The following is a 15546-nucleotide window of genomic DNA, read 5'->3' on the forward strand; positions in this document are numbered from 1 at the left end:
AGAATCCTAGCCTGGCTAGAATTTAGCGAATATGCTACCTCTTGCAAACTTTTCCATTTCTAACATGGATAACCTTGAAGTTATCTACTAAGAAAGGGAAAGTTCAGGTTGGTTACCACAAGCTGTTTCTAACACTCTTATTTTGTTATTGTATGTATGTTATTAATACCGTGATAATATTAATTTTAATATAAAAATAGTATTTTTCATTTATTGAAACCTGCATTTTCAGTAAATAAAAATAAATGCCTATTTTAACAAACACTTTGATTAAGTTTTTCAAAATTTAAAAAGAAAAAAAAATTTAGAAGGCCATTTTTCAACAATACTACCAGGTCATTAAAGATATTCACACATCAATACTGAACTATTCTGTAGCTTGGGGAACATAATAAAAACTTTCTGTGGTCAGGATATTTCATGGAAGCCCCCTCTGGTGTTTCTCACAGCCTCCTCTGAGGCAGCTTGTATTTATCAAAGTTGGAAAACGACCACTAGGCTTCAACAGATTGCTGATGTGGACCGTCTACTGTGAATGCTACACACATATGCATCCAACATCTAAAAACTTAGAAAAGCTTCTGGGGTGGGCACAAGAGAAAGCTCTGGATCGGTCTCAGGTTACTCTAACACTAGCCTACTCTGTGTGTCCCCTTCACTCTTATGGTTCAGTTGCATTAAATACTTACTATCTAAAGTAAAACTAAATAGCGGTTTACCTTCTTTATTCATCACACATTCCTAAGAGAGGTAAGCATGAGTTGGCTCAAAGAAGAACAATCAGTTACATATTTCTGTAATTAGAAAACTGTTGACCAACAAATCTAATTAGGTGCTTGCAAAGGCTCATATTTCTGCAGACCCTTGTTTCCCTTGTTCTGGTGCACAGTCCTTTCTAGCTCAGCTCCTTATTCCAGAAACTGCAAAAACTTAATATCCGAAAGGAAGAGCAACCACCAAGATATGCAGAGAGGATTCAACATAGCTCAGTGTAACCAGAGCCCCTTTCAGTGATCCTTTACACCACCATCTTCTTCCCTCATCCCATAATTATGTACACCTAATTTAGACTTGGGTTTGACATTGAAGTAATGAATAGCAGTGTCATGTTACGGCCCTGCACCAAACACCAGCCTTCGGGAGGGAAGGCTAGGCATCCTAGAGGGAAGGGCAACCTGCCTTGCCCTAACAATTTTACATTAGAAATGCCAGGTCCTCTTGCTGGCAGCCAGCGCTGCAACACTTTCCACAACGAGGGCTGAAAACAGAAGCTGAGGCTTTTGTCTCATGTTTTAACACGTTCTTTGGGAATTCAAATAATTGCTAAAGTCCTTCAGAAAGAGGAGGAAACTGCAATCTAAAACTTTGAATACAACAAACAGACTTTTTCTGGGTGGAGGCAAAAAACACTGGGATATTTTTATAAATCCAAAAGGAACAATAAACTGTACAGACAATAACTTAATTTTGTCTCAAAATTTACCTTTAAATTACCATTTAGCTACCCAAGAGTTCAGAGATTCATTGAGCTGATCCCTTCCACAGCAATCCAAATCCGCAGGCTCCTCCTCACATAGTATTTTAAAGGAGAAAGAGCAAGACAGTGATTCAGTATTTGCTCTTCACAAACCTCTGTAAATTCCAAGAGAGAATAACTCTGGCGAAGACTTTTTTGGCATGTGTGTGTGAAGGCATATAAGAAGTATTTCTTGACTCTTCATACGCTTGTGCAATTCATACTAAGCAGAGATTTTATCTTTTTTATTATTATTCTGGGAATTGCAAGACATAACACAGAAAAAGCAGTAAGATTGTCTTTTTCTTCAAAACAGATTTGCTTGAATAAACACTGAGTATGTCTTAAAGTAACATCCAGAAAACATTGTGCTTTTCCTAGACTCTACCTTAATAGTATATTCAGTAGCTAACAATTACCAAAGAAAATTCAGGAACTGAATGAAAGAAAATCTTAATTGTTGAGACTCTACTTTCAACTGATATATAATGCAAAGGTTCTGCAAATTAGATTTAGAATTAAGAAATTAGATTTAGAAAAGCAATTCAGAAACTCCTTGCTAGAAACCCCACAAGAGCCTTCTCTCCCCAGGTGTTTGGCTAGGTCTCACCAAACCTGTGAAACGCTGACCTAAACACTTAAGAATTTCAAAAAAGTCAAATTCTAATGTGGTTCCATGCTGACAGGAAAGTCCACGATGACTGGTATGAATCAGCTCATTATCATCACATTAGTGAAGAGCGCCAGAAAATTCTGCCCATCGTTGTAAAACTGACTAACATTTTGTACCAGGTTATAATACAAGATGTATATTGCTATACCCTGTTAGTCCCCACACAAGCGTAGCAAGGTAATGTACACTGTATTCATGGATATTCAAACACAGATCCTGTATCAACAACATGGAGAAAAATGTTGACTAGAATTCTGCCAACAGGCAGGAGTGTGCCTAAAATCCTGACAAAACACGTATATTCAGTTCACCTTAAACTAAGCTTCCTTTTTTATCCATCCCCAAAGCCTCACGCCTGAGTAATTCTCTCTTCAGAACATAACAGCAACCATCACAACATAAAGGGATTGTTATAGAAAAAAATAAATCACTTCTTCCAGCACCTTGCCATTTGTATGACAAGTACACACCAGCAGTGAGCTCATGGTTCAGGTTTGTTGTTTCGGCATGAGATGTTCCTATTCTCTGTTTTTTTTTTTTTTTTTTTAAATAGAGCTCAGCAAATGTTTTTTTTTCTACAGCTCAGATATCAGGTACTGGTGCAGAATTAAGGCATTCAGTCCTCGTGTTGGCTTTTGTGGTTGCTCTGAGAAGAGCTGTCAGCCCATCAACAGGTGCCTCAGCAGCCCTGGAAGCAGCTGGCTGCTGGGCAGAGACCTCTCGCACGAGGGCCAGTGGAAGTGCCTACAAGTGGTTACTCCCCACAAGAGTTGAACAGGCTGTTCTGTTTTTTCACCTGGAAAGATACATCTCAGTTTCCTGAACCAACTTTCCATTTGTACATAAAAGGGGAAAAGTTTTCAACCTCTTTGCCAAGTGGAAAGGGGTTCTGGATGTGACCCAGGTCCTCCCGTACCTTGATCTGCTCTGTGACCACATTTTCCTACCTCAGAAACTGACATCACCACTGGGGCCCCTGACGATGCAGACATGTTGCTCTAGAGTTGGAGGAACAAGAAGGAAGGGACAGGTTGCCCCAGGCCTTTCACTGAAGGATCGGCACAGCCAGTGCTCCACCAGGCCCCTGGGCGGGGACAGCAGCCATCGCTCCCAATTCTTCCCTTTTGTCAGAAACTGAGTGGCTGCACCTGCATTCAGATCCTGTGGAGTCTGAGGAATCACAGGGGTCAGTGAAAGGAGAAATACAAGTTGTTGGGAGAGGAAAAAGCCTCAGGCAAACAGTATCCTATCATAATTATAAAGGCATGGTATTCTCTTTGCATGTTACTGAGGAGTGTTGACTTCAGATCAGAAACAAAGCTGGAAATTACAAACTGATTTTTTTTTTTATATTCAAGACGTTGATTCAGCAGTCGCAAGACTCTGCTCCTCAAAGCCAGCAGTGACACCATGCACTCTTAGGGCAGTCAAGTCAGGCTGCAAGGGCAATTCAGCAGTGACCAATACACTTTTCAACAAAATACAATTTCCAACAAAATACAGCCAAAATTAATTTCTTTATTATTTTTTTTCCAGTCAGGTAAAAACCTGGAGTTGAACAGACAGAAATTTCAAGAAATTGAGGTTAATATTAGCTGTATAGAATACAAAATATTTAACTGCTAGTAAGAAGTAAGCCTTGTATCCATCATCAATATATTAACACATACAAAAGAAAATACTACATCATACAATGATATCTGCTGGAATTCAGAAGATTCTGGCTGTGGAATGATTATCCTTCAGATATTCAGGTAAATAAAAAACAGTTCCCCTTTCTTTGCTTTTTCTCTCTTTTTTTTTTTTTGATTGGTCTAATCTGATGAGATACGTGATGGAAAAACTGAACTATGTTTCAAAAATTCACAGGTTTGGTAGCGTAGGAAATTACTGCTTTGGGCAATAGTTGTCTAGCAGTTTTGAAAGGTAGGATATTTTCTAAGTTTCTCAGAGAAAAGTATAGGTAGCTAAACTAGAATATAACAGGAACTGTAATCCTACTACACAACTACTAGGTATTAGAAAAAGAAGTTCCATTCTCAACAACAGTGTCTTTCCTCTGTACCATCATCAGAAAATGTGCCTGACTGCAAAGAGAAGTAGTAATGATAGAGCACAAATATTTTCTTTGGAGTACATTTAGGATGGGGCTGAGAGAGGAGGGAGACAAAGGGCAACTATTCTACATCTTTTCTCACTATTCAGTTCTTTCCTTTTTTAAAAAATTATTTATTTTCTTCAAGATTTTATTTGCTTTTGCTAAGTCTATATCTTCTGTTGAAATCAAACAGATTTTAGCTCTCTTGCAATCGTATGTCATCTACTCAGCAGTGGTGCATGTAGTGTTATGAGAACTTTTTATAAATATTAACATTACATACAGTAAAAATAAACATACTGGGAAAAAAATTACAACAACAACAAAAAACCTGCTCCATAGGCTATCTTCAAATACCTTGAGAAGATTTCATATCCTAGTCCTTGCAGGGCAATATTTCTTGACCAAAACAAGCTTACACATTTTATAGATTCTGGAAAGAAATTTTTAACACTCTTAACTCTCTAATCTTAACAAAAGTAATAAATAGGACAGGTGGTAGGAATATATTCATTTTACTGAAGACTATTCTGCACATCCAAGAAAGCATCATCTCTACCTATTCTTCAAAGGGTTTTATTATTTTATACAATACAATAAACTTTTAATAAGACCTTGCATTATTTTTTTTGTCAGATTTGTACGAATTCTTACCCTACTCAATGAATTTGAGGGGTTTTCCCCTTCCACTATAATTTTTTTTTTCAATACAGCACCCACTTAACATTTCAGATTTATCATAATTATTTTTATACCCAAAGACTGCCAAGGGTATGTGTTTGCTATTCTACTGCTTTTAAGAGGGAAAGTGGGTTTGTATAAACAGCCCTACATCACTTGCCTGGCAAGCTACCCACTCCATCTGTGAGCGGCCCTTTAGTCTGGAAGCTCCTGCCTAATTGCTGCAGACAGATGTTCCCCTGCTGTAGCTGTAGACACCACGGAGGCTCCTGCCATGTTAATTAGCAGCTGAAAGATGTTCCATCCCCTAATTCAAAAACCTAATAACCCTTATACACAGCAGAAACATGAGCTTGCAACTTACCTACAAAGGCACTTTCCTAAAAGCAGTATTCCTCTACATCCACTCTGTCTGCTCAGTGGCATTTTCTCTGTCAAGAGACCACCAGATATTTTACTATTATCAGAGAACTAATTATTCTGCACTGTATAGCTCATAGTGGAGCTTTGCTGTTATGACACGAAATTCATCCCCTGCCGTGAATCCGTACTGTGCTGGGTATACAGACATACATGTTATGTTACCAGTCTGTCAATACGGGGGAGTGAGAACTGTCAATTCACTGGAATGAAATACAGATGACAAGCAGTCTCTTCTTTAACGGCATCACAAATATCTTTACTTTCTTTCAGGAGGAAGGAGTTTCTCCTCGTAAGGAGCATTGATTAAACAAGCCTTGTAATGAGTTTGCTAACTTTTCTGTTTGCTGCTTTGTGTAGCTATCATTTTGATCTATGAAGGGCTAGACTTGTAACCTGCCTACTGCCTCTCTCCCCCAGCACAGACTGCTGTGTAAATATCTCCCCTCAGCATCTGGGGACTGTGCACAACAGCAGTCCTCGTGTTCTCAGATGTCTCTTTCAGACCACTCTGTAAATGCATGTCTTACAATAGCATGATTATACATCTGTCTTTGCTCCATATAAAATACACTTTGGGCAAGACTTCATCCCTTTAACACTTACTGAAATAAGTTTTATCGGCTGACCTTTTCACCATAATTTCCTAAGCCTCTATACTTTTATCCTCTTCATCTTGAGGACACAAATACATCCCTCTCACAAACATAAACCCTGGCTAATGCTTTTATAACCTGCTGAATATCACCAACTGTCGTAGGAAGCTCACTGATGAAAACTACTATTTCTCTGACATAAGAGGCAATCATCACTCTCATTACTTTTCCAGTCTCTTTAGTAAGGCCTCATCTTCTTTTCTCTCTGTTTTAGCCTTTAAATGCAAGGAAGGTCCAGCCAGCTCCCACCTTTGTTAACCATTCAGGTGTACATCCCACCTGCTTGGGTGCCTTTCCTCTTTCCTTTTTTTCCTCTTTTCTCAACATGTGCAAATTCATCCCAGCTTGTTGACAGTGGGATGTTTAACCTCTCCTCACCCAAGCAGTGGTCTCTTTTTAATATAGTTTTGGGCAGCTACACTTGGTGACCAGTGATGCACTGTAGTTGCCACAGACTGTTACCAGGGCACAGAGGAGGAGAGATCAGTTGTTCAGAGCTCTATTTTAGCCTTTCCCCATCTTATGCTTCATAATACACAATTCCCTTTATTGTTGTCTTTACAATCCAATTTTCAACTACTTTTTCTTCTACTTATTATTTCAAATATTACTACCTCTCCAATCCAGTGTAGCACCGTGTCTGCTATTCTTCCTCCCAGAATTTTTATACTTTCAAAAGTTAAAAAGAACAGCTTGTAATTCAATATTCCTCTTTTGTGCTCATCACATCCTGTATGACAGACCTGTTCCTTTAAAACAAACAATAGTCGTATTCAGGCTATTTATGTTTGTTTTGTTCAGCCTACTTTTTGCCAAAGTTGTCTGGGACACTGCCTGAAACACTCATGTCTTCCCACGCAAGTTGGAAGACTCTAGCTCTCTTGAATTTTCTTGAATTCAAGAACAGGTTGCCCGCTGAGGCTGTACCATCTCCATCCTTGGAGGTTTCTAAGACCTGACTGGGCAAAGCCCTGAATGACCTGGTCTGAGCTCAAAGGTGAACCTGCTCTGAGCAGCAGGTTGGACTGCAGATATCCGAAGGGCCCTTCCACCTGTATGGTTCTGGGGATTTTAACTCAAAGTCATGACATCGTTAGCAGTTGGACTTGATGATCTTAGAGGTCTTTTCCAGCCTAAATGATTCTATGATTCTGGGCTTGTTTGAGAGTAGAGGGTGGCAAACTTGCAGGCAGCTCCGGGTGATTCATTACCACTAGAGCTGTTCCTCCAGGAAAGGAGAAGACATCTTGTTCCAAAAGTTTAGCGGGATCTCCCCTCTCCTCTGTGGGAGAACTCTACCATGTTCCTTCATGGATGTGTATGTCCCCCATTTTCTTTGACAATTCTGCTCCTAAAGGAGGGGTTTCTCCTAATTCTCCAGGTCTCTGACCCTACTAATCATTCTTTCTACACCAGCTTTAATCCCATCAAATCTCATTTCCACCGAAGATTTTGAGAGTTCATTTCTGAGGCTAACCAGTGAAGCCCACCTCTTGTAACAATGTCAATTTATTTTTCTTCTTTGCTTCGGCAGAAAATAGAACAACATCTTGAACTCTACAAACCTCATCTGCTGTAAGTTAGTTCTCACTCTGACTTTTTTTCAGGGAAACTGCTTTACAAAGCCTCCTCTGAAGTCAATTCTCCCACCCCTCCCCATTCAGCACACGCAGGTCTGCAGGCTGCAGACAGCCAGGGTGTAGCACTCTGTACCATCTAACCCATTTTTCTCTCCATCACAAAAAATCAATGCCCCTCTTCACTTCCCCAGCTGTTCCTTTTTTTTTTTTTTTTTTTTAAAATACATCCTTGTACACTGTGGATTCAGATAGTACTGAAAAATGCCACTGTAATATCAATACAACTGCATTAGGAATGGAATAGGCTTGAAATCCTGTAAGAAGTCTTGCTTAAGTGTTAACCTCTGTTCAGAGCTGTTGAACTATTAGGCTGCCAAATCCCTGACAAGAATATGGTTGTTATTAAAAGCCGATCTTCTCAGCTACAAGACCTCACTTGAAGTTCTGTAATTGCTAGTCTGGGGGACATATTTCACACTGCAGTTTAGCCTCATGTTCTCAGAGCCAATGAACATTTTCTTTGGCTCCATGATGCATTAGGCCTTCAGCAAAGTGCAGGTGGGTGGGTAGTGGTGTTCCAAATCTAAGCCCCTCTTGCCCACTAATTGTTTGTTTTTTTTTAATTTATATTTTGATTTTGTAACAGCTTTCCCACAGCCTCTTGCATGCACTCATCTGCTGAGGTGGATGCAACCTCTTGCTATATAAGATGCATGCATCTCGTTTCCCCGATATTTCTCACCTAAAGGTATCTACACTGCAGCTAACCACCAGTAGAACAAAGTTTTGATAAACAGTTTCCCTAATCAACACAACTAATGAAAGCCACTACATATGTTTTCAGAAATAATTAAAATCTTGTGGGAAAAGTTCCTTCTTCTACTCCCTTGTCTTAATTGCATGACACTGAAGCCATGTTTTATAACTGGAGCTGTTCAGCTTGGCAGATTTACACCAGTAATTTGTAAGACTTTAAAATATAAAACATTGTCAGGTTCTAGTTGGGCATTTGGCATCTTTCAGACAACGTGCCATCATAAGACCATGTTTTGATCTTTGAAGTTTCCCATGCATTCAGTGATTTTTAGAATGCAATTGCTTCGGAGAGCACATGATCTTTTTTTCCTCTCGGTTAAAAATACATGTTCTAAAACACTGAAATTGAAAATACACGGGAGCTACCCAATACCAAAACCAATAAAGACAATCATACTAGTCTCATTATAGGTCACTACAACTCAAGGTGCCATCTGGAGAGAAAGGTACTGAACTAACATGTATTTTACTCAGCTTGGCTATGTCATCTCCACGTTTCTCTATACTATCCAAAAGTTGTTGTCCCTGAAATGCTTCCCATGTTTTACTGCTGCAAGTATTTGTGCAGCAGCCATGACAAAAACTGACTCATCTGAAAAGAAACATAAGGAGTCCAGTACAAATTTGGTTCTCTCAGGCACATCAGTTTCCCAGTTATCACTCAGCACAGAGATGGGAAGCAATTACATGAACATTGCCACTAGAAACGTTTACATGGAATTTCTGTCTAGGAGTAAAATTCAAGTACATTGTCCTTGTTTTTATTTATTTATTTTTTAACCATAGATCGCACACATTAATTATTCTAATGATAAACTATTAATACATAGCAATGATCCAGGACTTGTCTAAAGGCTATATTGGCAGAGCAACAAGTGGCTTAATTTGGCCATGAACTAAAGCAGGCTGGTGTAGCATTAGAGCAGCCAAGTGCCCGAACAACCCTCCATTGGGAACAAAAGCAGACCACAAAGAAAAATTAAATGTAAATATGTATATGCACACTTTAAAGATCTTTAAGATGTGATGTCTCCCACAGCAGTGAACTGAGCTAGTCAAGATTGATTCAGTGAATATTGTTTATCAAGGGAAACAAAGATTTAAACACTGCAAATATTTCAGGAACAGGTCTCATTCCCAAAATTTTATTGTACAGTGTGATTCTGAGATGAAGAACTTTGAGAAAAGGATTGAAATCAGGCAAATACACCATCCTCTTACTCTCCTGTTTACACTTTTATTCACTGGGAAAACAGATGTTTGGGGGAAAACTGAAAGAAAACACATAGGTCCTGACACTGTTAGGTCTCCAACAAATACTGAAGATTTCTTATGTGACTAGAGAGTAAGATGGCAAAAATATACAAGGCTACAAAACAAGTTTTTCAACTAGTATTGTTAAGGGTTGCTTTCCACAAAGCCTTCTACAATGGTCAGATGGATTCTGTCCAGTCCAAAATACAGCAAGAAACACTCACATTTTCCAGTCAATTCAAGAAAGACACGAACGTAATCAGGGCTCAGTTCTCATGTAGCTGTGAAATATAAAATCCACTTCACAGATGGGAAACTGATGCTGGAAACTGAAACTGACTTCTGAGAATCTAAGTTTTTTAAACAATCAGGTTTAAAAACTCCTTCAAGTCAAACATCACCGATCTTTTACCCATTTATTAATTAAAAGGTTTGGCATAAACTAAGATGTTTCAGTCTCCAAGAGATCTCTGCACCTCAGGACCGAGGTGGAGAACAGGGTAGCATCTCAGGCGTTCAGTACCTGTCATCCCTAGAATAGGCAGATAAGTGAAAAGGTGAACTCAGATGATCGCAGCAGACAAGCAAATGAAAGCCATCACTCTCCCCCAGTGTGACTTGTTTTGAAGTAAATTAATGTTGAAATCAAAGTGGGTCCTGTATTTGTACTCAGGTCACTAAATGACACTCCAGCATACCTCAGAGATTCCATGGCACTAAACACCACTACCACATACTGAACAACGTGGTATGGACCCACGTGGGCTGGACCCAAGTTTTGAGATTCTCCTAATGCAGCCCAAGGGAGAGGTGGCTCCTGATTCTGGGCTTCAGGCCACAAATTCACAGAGTACACACCATGTCCTTTTTTTTTTTTTTTTTCCCCACTTGGATGCAGTAGAAGGTGAGTCAGGTACAGTTGAAGCCTTCTATCTGTCAGGACAATGCACACTGCCCTAGAGTAATTTTTCATAATCAGTAAGGCAGAAGCAGGAGACAAATGGTATTAAACAAAACCCACTCCTAACTAAGGGAAGTGCTGATTCAGAGAACTGAAAATCAGATGAAAATTAACAGAATACCTAGAAGCAAGCTGCACTACGTCCTTGAAGCAAGAGAGCATTAAATAACATCTATTCCATCTTCATAAGGTATGGATAATTACCTATCACTAGAGTTTTGAACCTCAGATTAATACATTTCGTGAAAACTTCTCAGAACTTAGGATGAACTTCACAGGAAGTCTTTATAGGAGATACTGGTCCCAAGGAGGTCACATTGCTAAGCAGAACAGGAATGGCTTGGAAAAAGAACTCGCACATTGGCTGAGGCAAGACAATAGCCAGTATGGATCCGAAATGGCTGCAATGTACCCAAGAACAGGCTACCAAACAACTGCACAAAATGAAAACGGCAGCAGAGACACACGCCCAAAATTTGCGGGCACACAAACGCTGCAGTACAGATGGCTGCTCTGAAAGATGTAAATACAAACAAAACACCCCACTGCCTAGAACACGATGTTCTTCGGTGTGTCACGGCTAGTGTGACATCTTTAAAAATATCTCATTTGTTAGGTACGAAAGATAATATGTAATTACTTCTTCACAGTTCTACAGCAGGTCCAACATCCCTTCTCCTTTGTGTGAAAAATCTATTACAGTCGTCTCTGAGCTCTTCATAATTGTTCTCCATTAGTAAAGATTTGCATGATATTACAGCTGTCACTGAATGTCAAGGCAATTTCCCTGTTTTCTTTCTTTGAATCCTTTTAGAAATTCAAGTTTAAAAGAGTACCTACCGTAAACATGTTCTAACAGAGGAGACTGCTAAACAGAAAAAACACACCTAAAGGACATGAGACCGTAATTTCAAAATATCTTGTCATTACAGAATTGACATTAATCAGTTCTAGCTATGAAGACTTTCTATTTCTTTTTGCACCCAAAGAAATGTCGTGAGGAGTGAAGAATTCAATTTTTGTATCAGACAATGGCACCAGGACAGGGCGGAACAATCTGTCACTCCGCTCGGAAAGTCAGTAACGTGATGTTTTTAATTCCTGCAGCTTCAGTGCATCTCAAAAAAAACAAAGTTTATCTTCAGAAAATGCACTTCTGAGGATTACATACCAAAAGTGACTAAGTTTTTGCAGACCTGAAAGCTGCCAGAAAGAGAATAGGCCACGAGTTGCCTCCAATTTCCAGCTGCAAGCCTAGAGAAGAAGCAGACGCTGGAGCTAAAGCGTCCTGGCTGTAACCAACCCTGTGTGGCAGTGGACCAAAAAAAAGATGCAGAATAAGCATCCTGCTATTAAAGGAGCTCTTGTAGATTACATGGCATAGCCTTGAGCTTGGTGAGTACAAGAACCCAGGTTGCCGACAAAGCTTCAGTGGGTGATGATCTGCTAATGCAGCTGATTATGGTGGTGCTTGCGACAGATTTTTTAGAGTGTCCTCTCAAAGCCCAGAGACCCAGTCTACGTGCTGCATTTCTTATTGACAAGTGTAGTTAAAGATGGTACTGACGTCTAATCAGGAAGATCAAGAGTTTGAAAGAAATACATAAGGAAGTTCTCCATATTGCCATTTAGATATCGAAACGGAACACTCTGGAAAATAATATAAGGCAAAAAGAAGGTATTGGCTGACACAACTGGACTATGCTTTTAAAACTATTCCTAAAGTAAATGTAGACCTTGGCTGATATTTTTTAGTATGGGTGTATCTTTAATTTAAATTTAGTGAAGATTATTCAGGAACTACTTATAAAAACATAAAGGGACATAAATAGGAGAAAGATCCATAGGAAAACTGTCCCAGGCAGATTCATTTTCATTTTGAATAACCCATCTTGCTTCCAAACATAAATTCCATTGATTATCACTATGGAGGAAATATGCTTTCCTTTAAAAAGTAATTAAAAATAAGTTGGTTTGCATTTATATCTCTGTAGCCAAGTCTCCATGTCATAAAACAACTGTTACTATTTACACTATTGGGTGAACTTCTCACAGAGATTAGTAGGGAGTTTTGAGGGCTCTCAAAACTGTTATTTCCAAGGGTCACAGTGTAGATCGGGACAGAATCACGCAGAGGGAACTAAAAGGGAGCAGCTGCAGTAACCAGTGGCCACGCCATGACTGAATGGAGCAATTCACTCCTAGTGGCTCCATGCTGTCCATAACAACCAGTCAAGGGTAGAACATCCTACTTGAAAGAAAAGAAATGTCAAGTAGTAATTTTTCAAATAAAATTAAAGAAAAACAAAACAGTTCTTGGAGGCTTCAGACTACATGAAACATTAAATATGTCCCTAACAGCCAAAGTAAGCAGAGAAAATACTGTGAGACTGTTCCCTTGCTGAGGAGGGGGACAATGAGAAATGTAGAAGGCTAGAACTGTTTTAGATTGTAATTCGTCACAAATTAAAAGAACAACCAACATAACCCAAACCAACCAAACAAAACACCAACCGCCTTTCTCCTCTTCCCCAAAAAACCAACCAAACAAAAACCCCAACAAATCTCCCCAAAACACCAAAAAAACCCTATAAAGCTCCAGCACAGCAGAGATGTTTCCTTAACAATTTAGCATATGGAAGGAGAATATCATTTATTCGGAATGAGGAAACAGTTCAAGATTGTGGTCTACATTTCCACACAGTAAATATTTAGGACAGACATCAAAAGCATGCTTTAATTGCTAACCTTTACTACATAAGAAGTTAAGTGACACACAGGCATCACTCAGTTGAGGGGAAATTTCTACTTGTTCTTTTTTTTTTTTTTTTAACTTTTTCCTGTTCTTACTATTTAACATCACACTGAAGTAAGGACAGTTGCACAAATGTAGAGCTAAGAGCATTGGCAGAAGAGCAAATCCTAATTCTGTGAACTGTACCAAAGATTATTTTGGCAAAAATCCTTAACAAAAACTCCGTAAGGTTTTAGGCAGAAGGGGGGCAAGCAGATTTAGGCCCATCCCACAAAGCTACACAAGTAGGCCATTCCCCTTCCCTTGACTGCAATGAAAAAGATCTGGGGTAAGCAACAAGGACTGTATTTGCTGTTCCTCTGCTTTGTTCATTTATGCTTTCAGAGCTGCTGGGCACTGGCATCAGAGCAGGCTGAGGGCCAGGTGTCTGCGGGTATGCAAGTGTTCCTGGGTGGAGGCCTTGGGAAGTGGGCAGAGTAAGGAGGTAAGATGTAAATTCCCCTTGTGCATCTGATCCATGCCTCGTCCTGCCACCAAGATGAGAGCTTCCAAGTTCCCACCCCAGCCTTCCAATGAAATCTCTGGGGGAGGTTGATTTCAGGGACAGAGAAACTAATTCACAGCCCGTATGTCCCACCGAGCATTCCCAGACCATTTTCCTACATACTTATCTGCTTCTCTCAGTTTCCACTCCCTTGTAAGGCCTAGCATCTTCCACTAGTCTTTCTTGACTTTGCTTGTGCTGAATTTCTTTTACCAGCACAGAAAAACTGAGCTCTGCTGCCATCAAAGGTAAGGACAAAATATGAGTTCCTGTGTCTTTGTTCCCAGAGTGCAAAATCCAGTTTTGCCCTCTCCATTGAGAAACCTTGAGCTGGCCCCAGATCAGACCATCAGAAAGTAATGTCACCACAGTGTAGCAGAACCTAGAGGCTGAGAGAGACTTCAACTACCTCAAATATTGAAATGCAGGCATTTGCATGTTATCCATTACAGGTAGCGGTGCTCAGAGAAACGTCCAGTTGACTAGATTTTCACCGGCTGTAGCAGAACTGACATACCTAACTACACCACCTTTAAGCATCTTTACTCGGAGCTGACTCACTGACCCCTAGTGACCAGGAACAAAATTCTCTAGGACTACAACTCTGGAACAAATCATATAGAAAGGAAATAACTACTTTAATTGCTGGGGGTAATTTATAATAATGCGAAAATTCTGTTAGTGCACCTTATTGTTTGGGGAGGGGATATGATGAAATATTTTCAAATGATATCTGACACAAAACTAACCTGATTTAAAGGCTGTTAATTCAACAGTACCAAGGGAAAAAAGACATTTCAATAGGCTTTCAGCAGAAACCTATTTTCTGAATATTACCCAAGAACACTTCAGTGTGCACTATGCTATCTTACTGCAAATTCTTACTTTCCCAGTCTCAACTCAGGAAAACCGTAAGAGCATAAAAACGCTGCTTTTCATAGTAAGCTATGTTTAAACCTGACTAATTAACCTAAACCCTAGCAACCAAATACTAAAACTACACAACTATGCTTTGTGAAGTCAGTACTCAGAAACTGGTCATGACCACAGTAATTGTAATTGTGGTCAAATTCATTGAACTACACAGTATGATGCCCATATCTGAATATTTACTAACTTACAGCTTACCACAGTTCATTAACTACACCCTCATACATTCCTGAATAGCAGTATGTGAGATGCTTTCAGGCTGTACAAACCCATTACAAGACAGGAAAACATCCTTTGTCAGCTAGACTACGTCTATAAACCATTGCTGTCTGAAACTACTGAATACTGATTTAAAGGCTCCTGTTGTCTTTCCAAATTCAGTCCCACAATGTAATGTAAAAATCACCACTCTTACGAATTCCTAATACTTCTAATTCACAGCACCTGCACAGCAGCCATATGCAACAAGACAAACTGAGAATTTTCAGCAATCCACGAATGAAAAAGGGATCTTCAAGTCTTCAATATGTAGTAATGTAGTTGCAGGGAGGGGGGGGCAGGGAGTGTGATTTGAGTCAGCATGACATTTACAGCCAACTGAAGAATGCTACAAAGGTTAGGTAGTGTTCAGTGAATTTTCATATATATATACACGAAGTCCT

General features: G+C 39.5%; 1 protein-coding gene across 2 annotated transcripts in view; it reads right to left on the reverse strand.

The window, feature by feature from the left end:
• The window catches only part of PDE7B (phosphodiesterase 7B), a 179502-nt gene that overhangs the window by 49297 nt on the left and 114659 nt on the right, over positions 1 to 15546 (reverse strand). The window lies entirely within an intron of this gene.

This window comes from Anser brachyrhynchus, assembly GCF_964034855.1.
Source record: "Anser brachyrhynchus genome assembly, chromosome: 3".
Lineage (NCBI taxonomy): Eukaryota > Metazoa > Chordata > Aves > Anseriformes > Anatidae > Anser > Anser brachyrhynchus.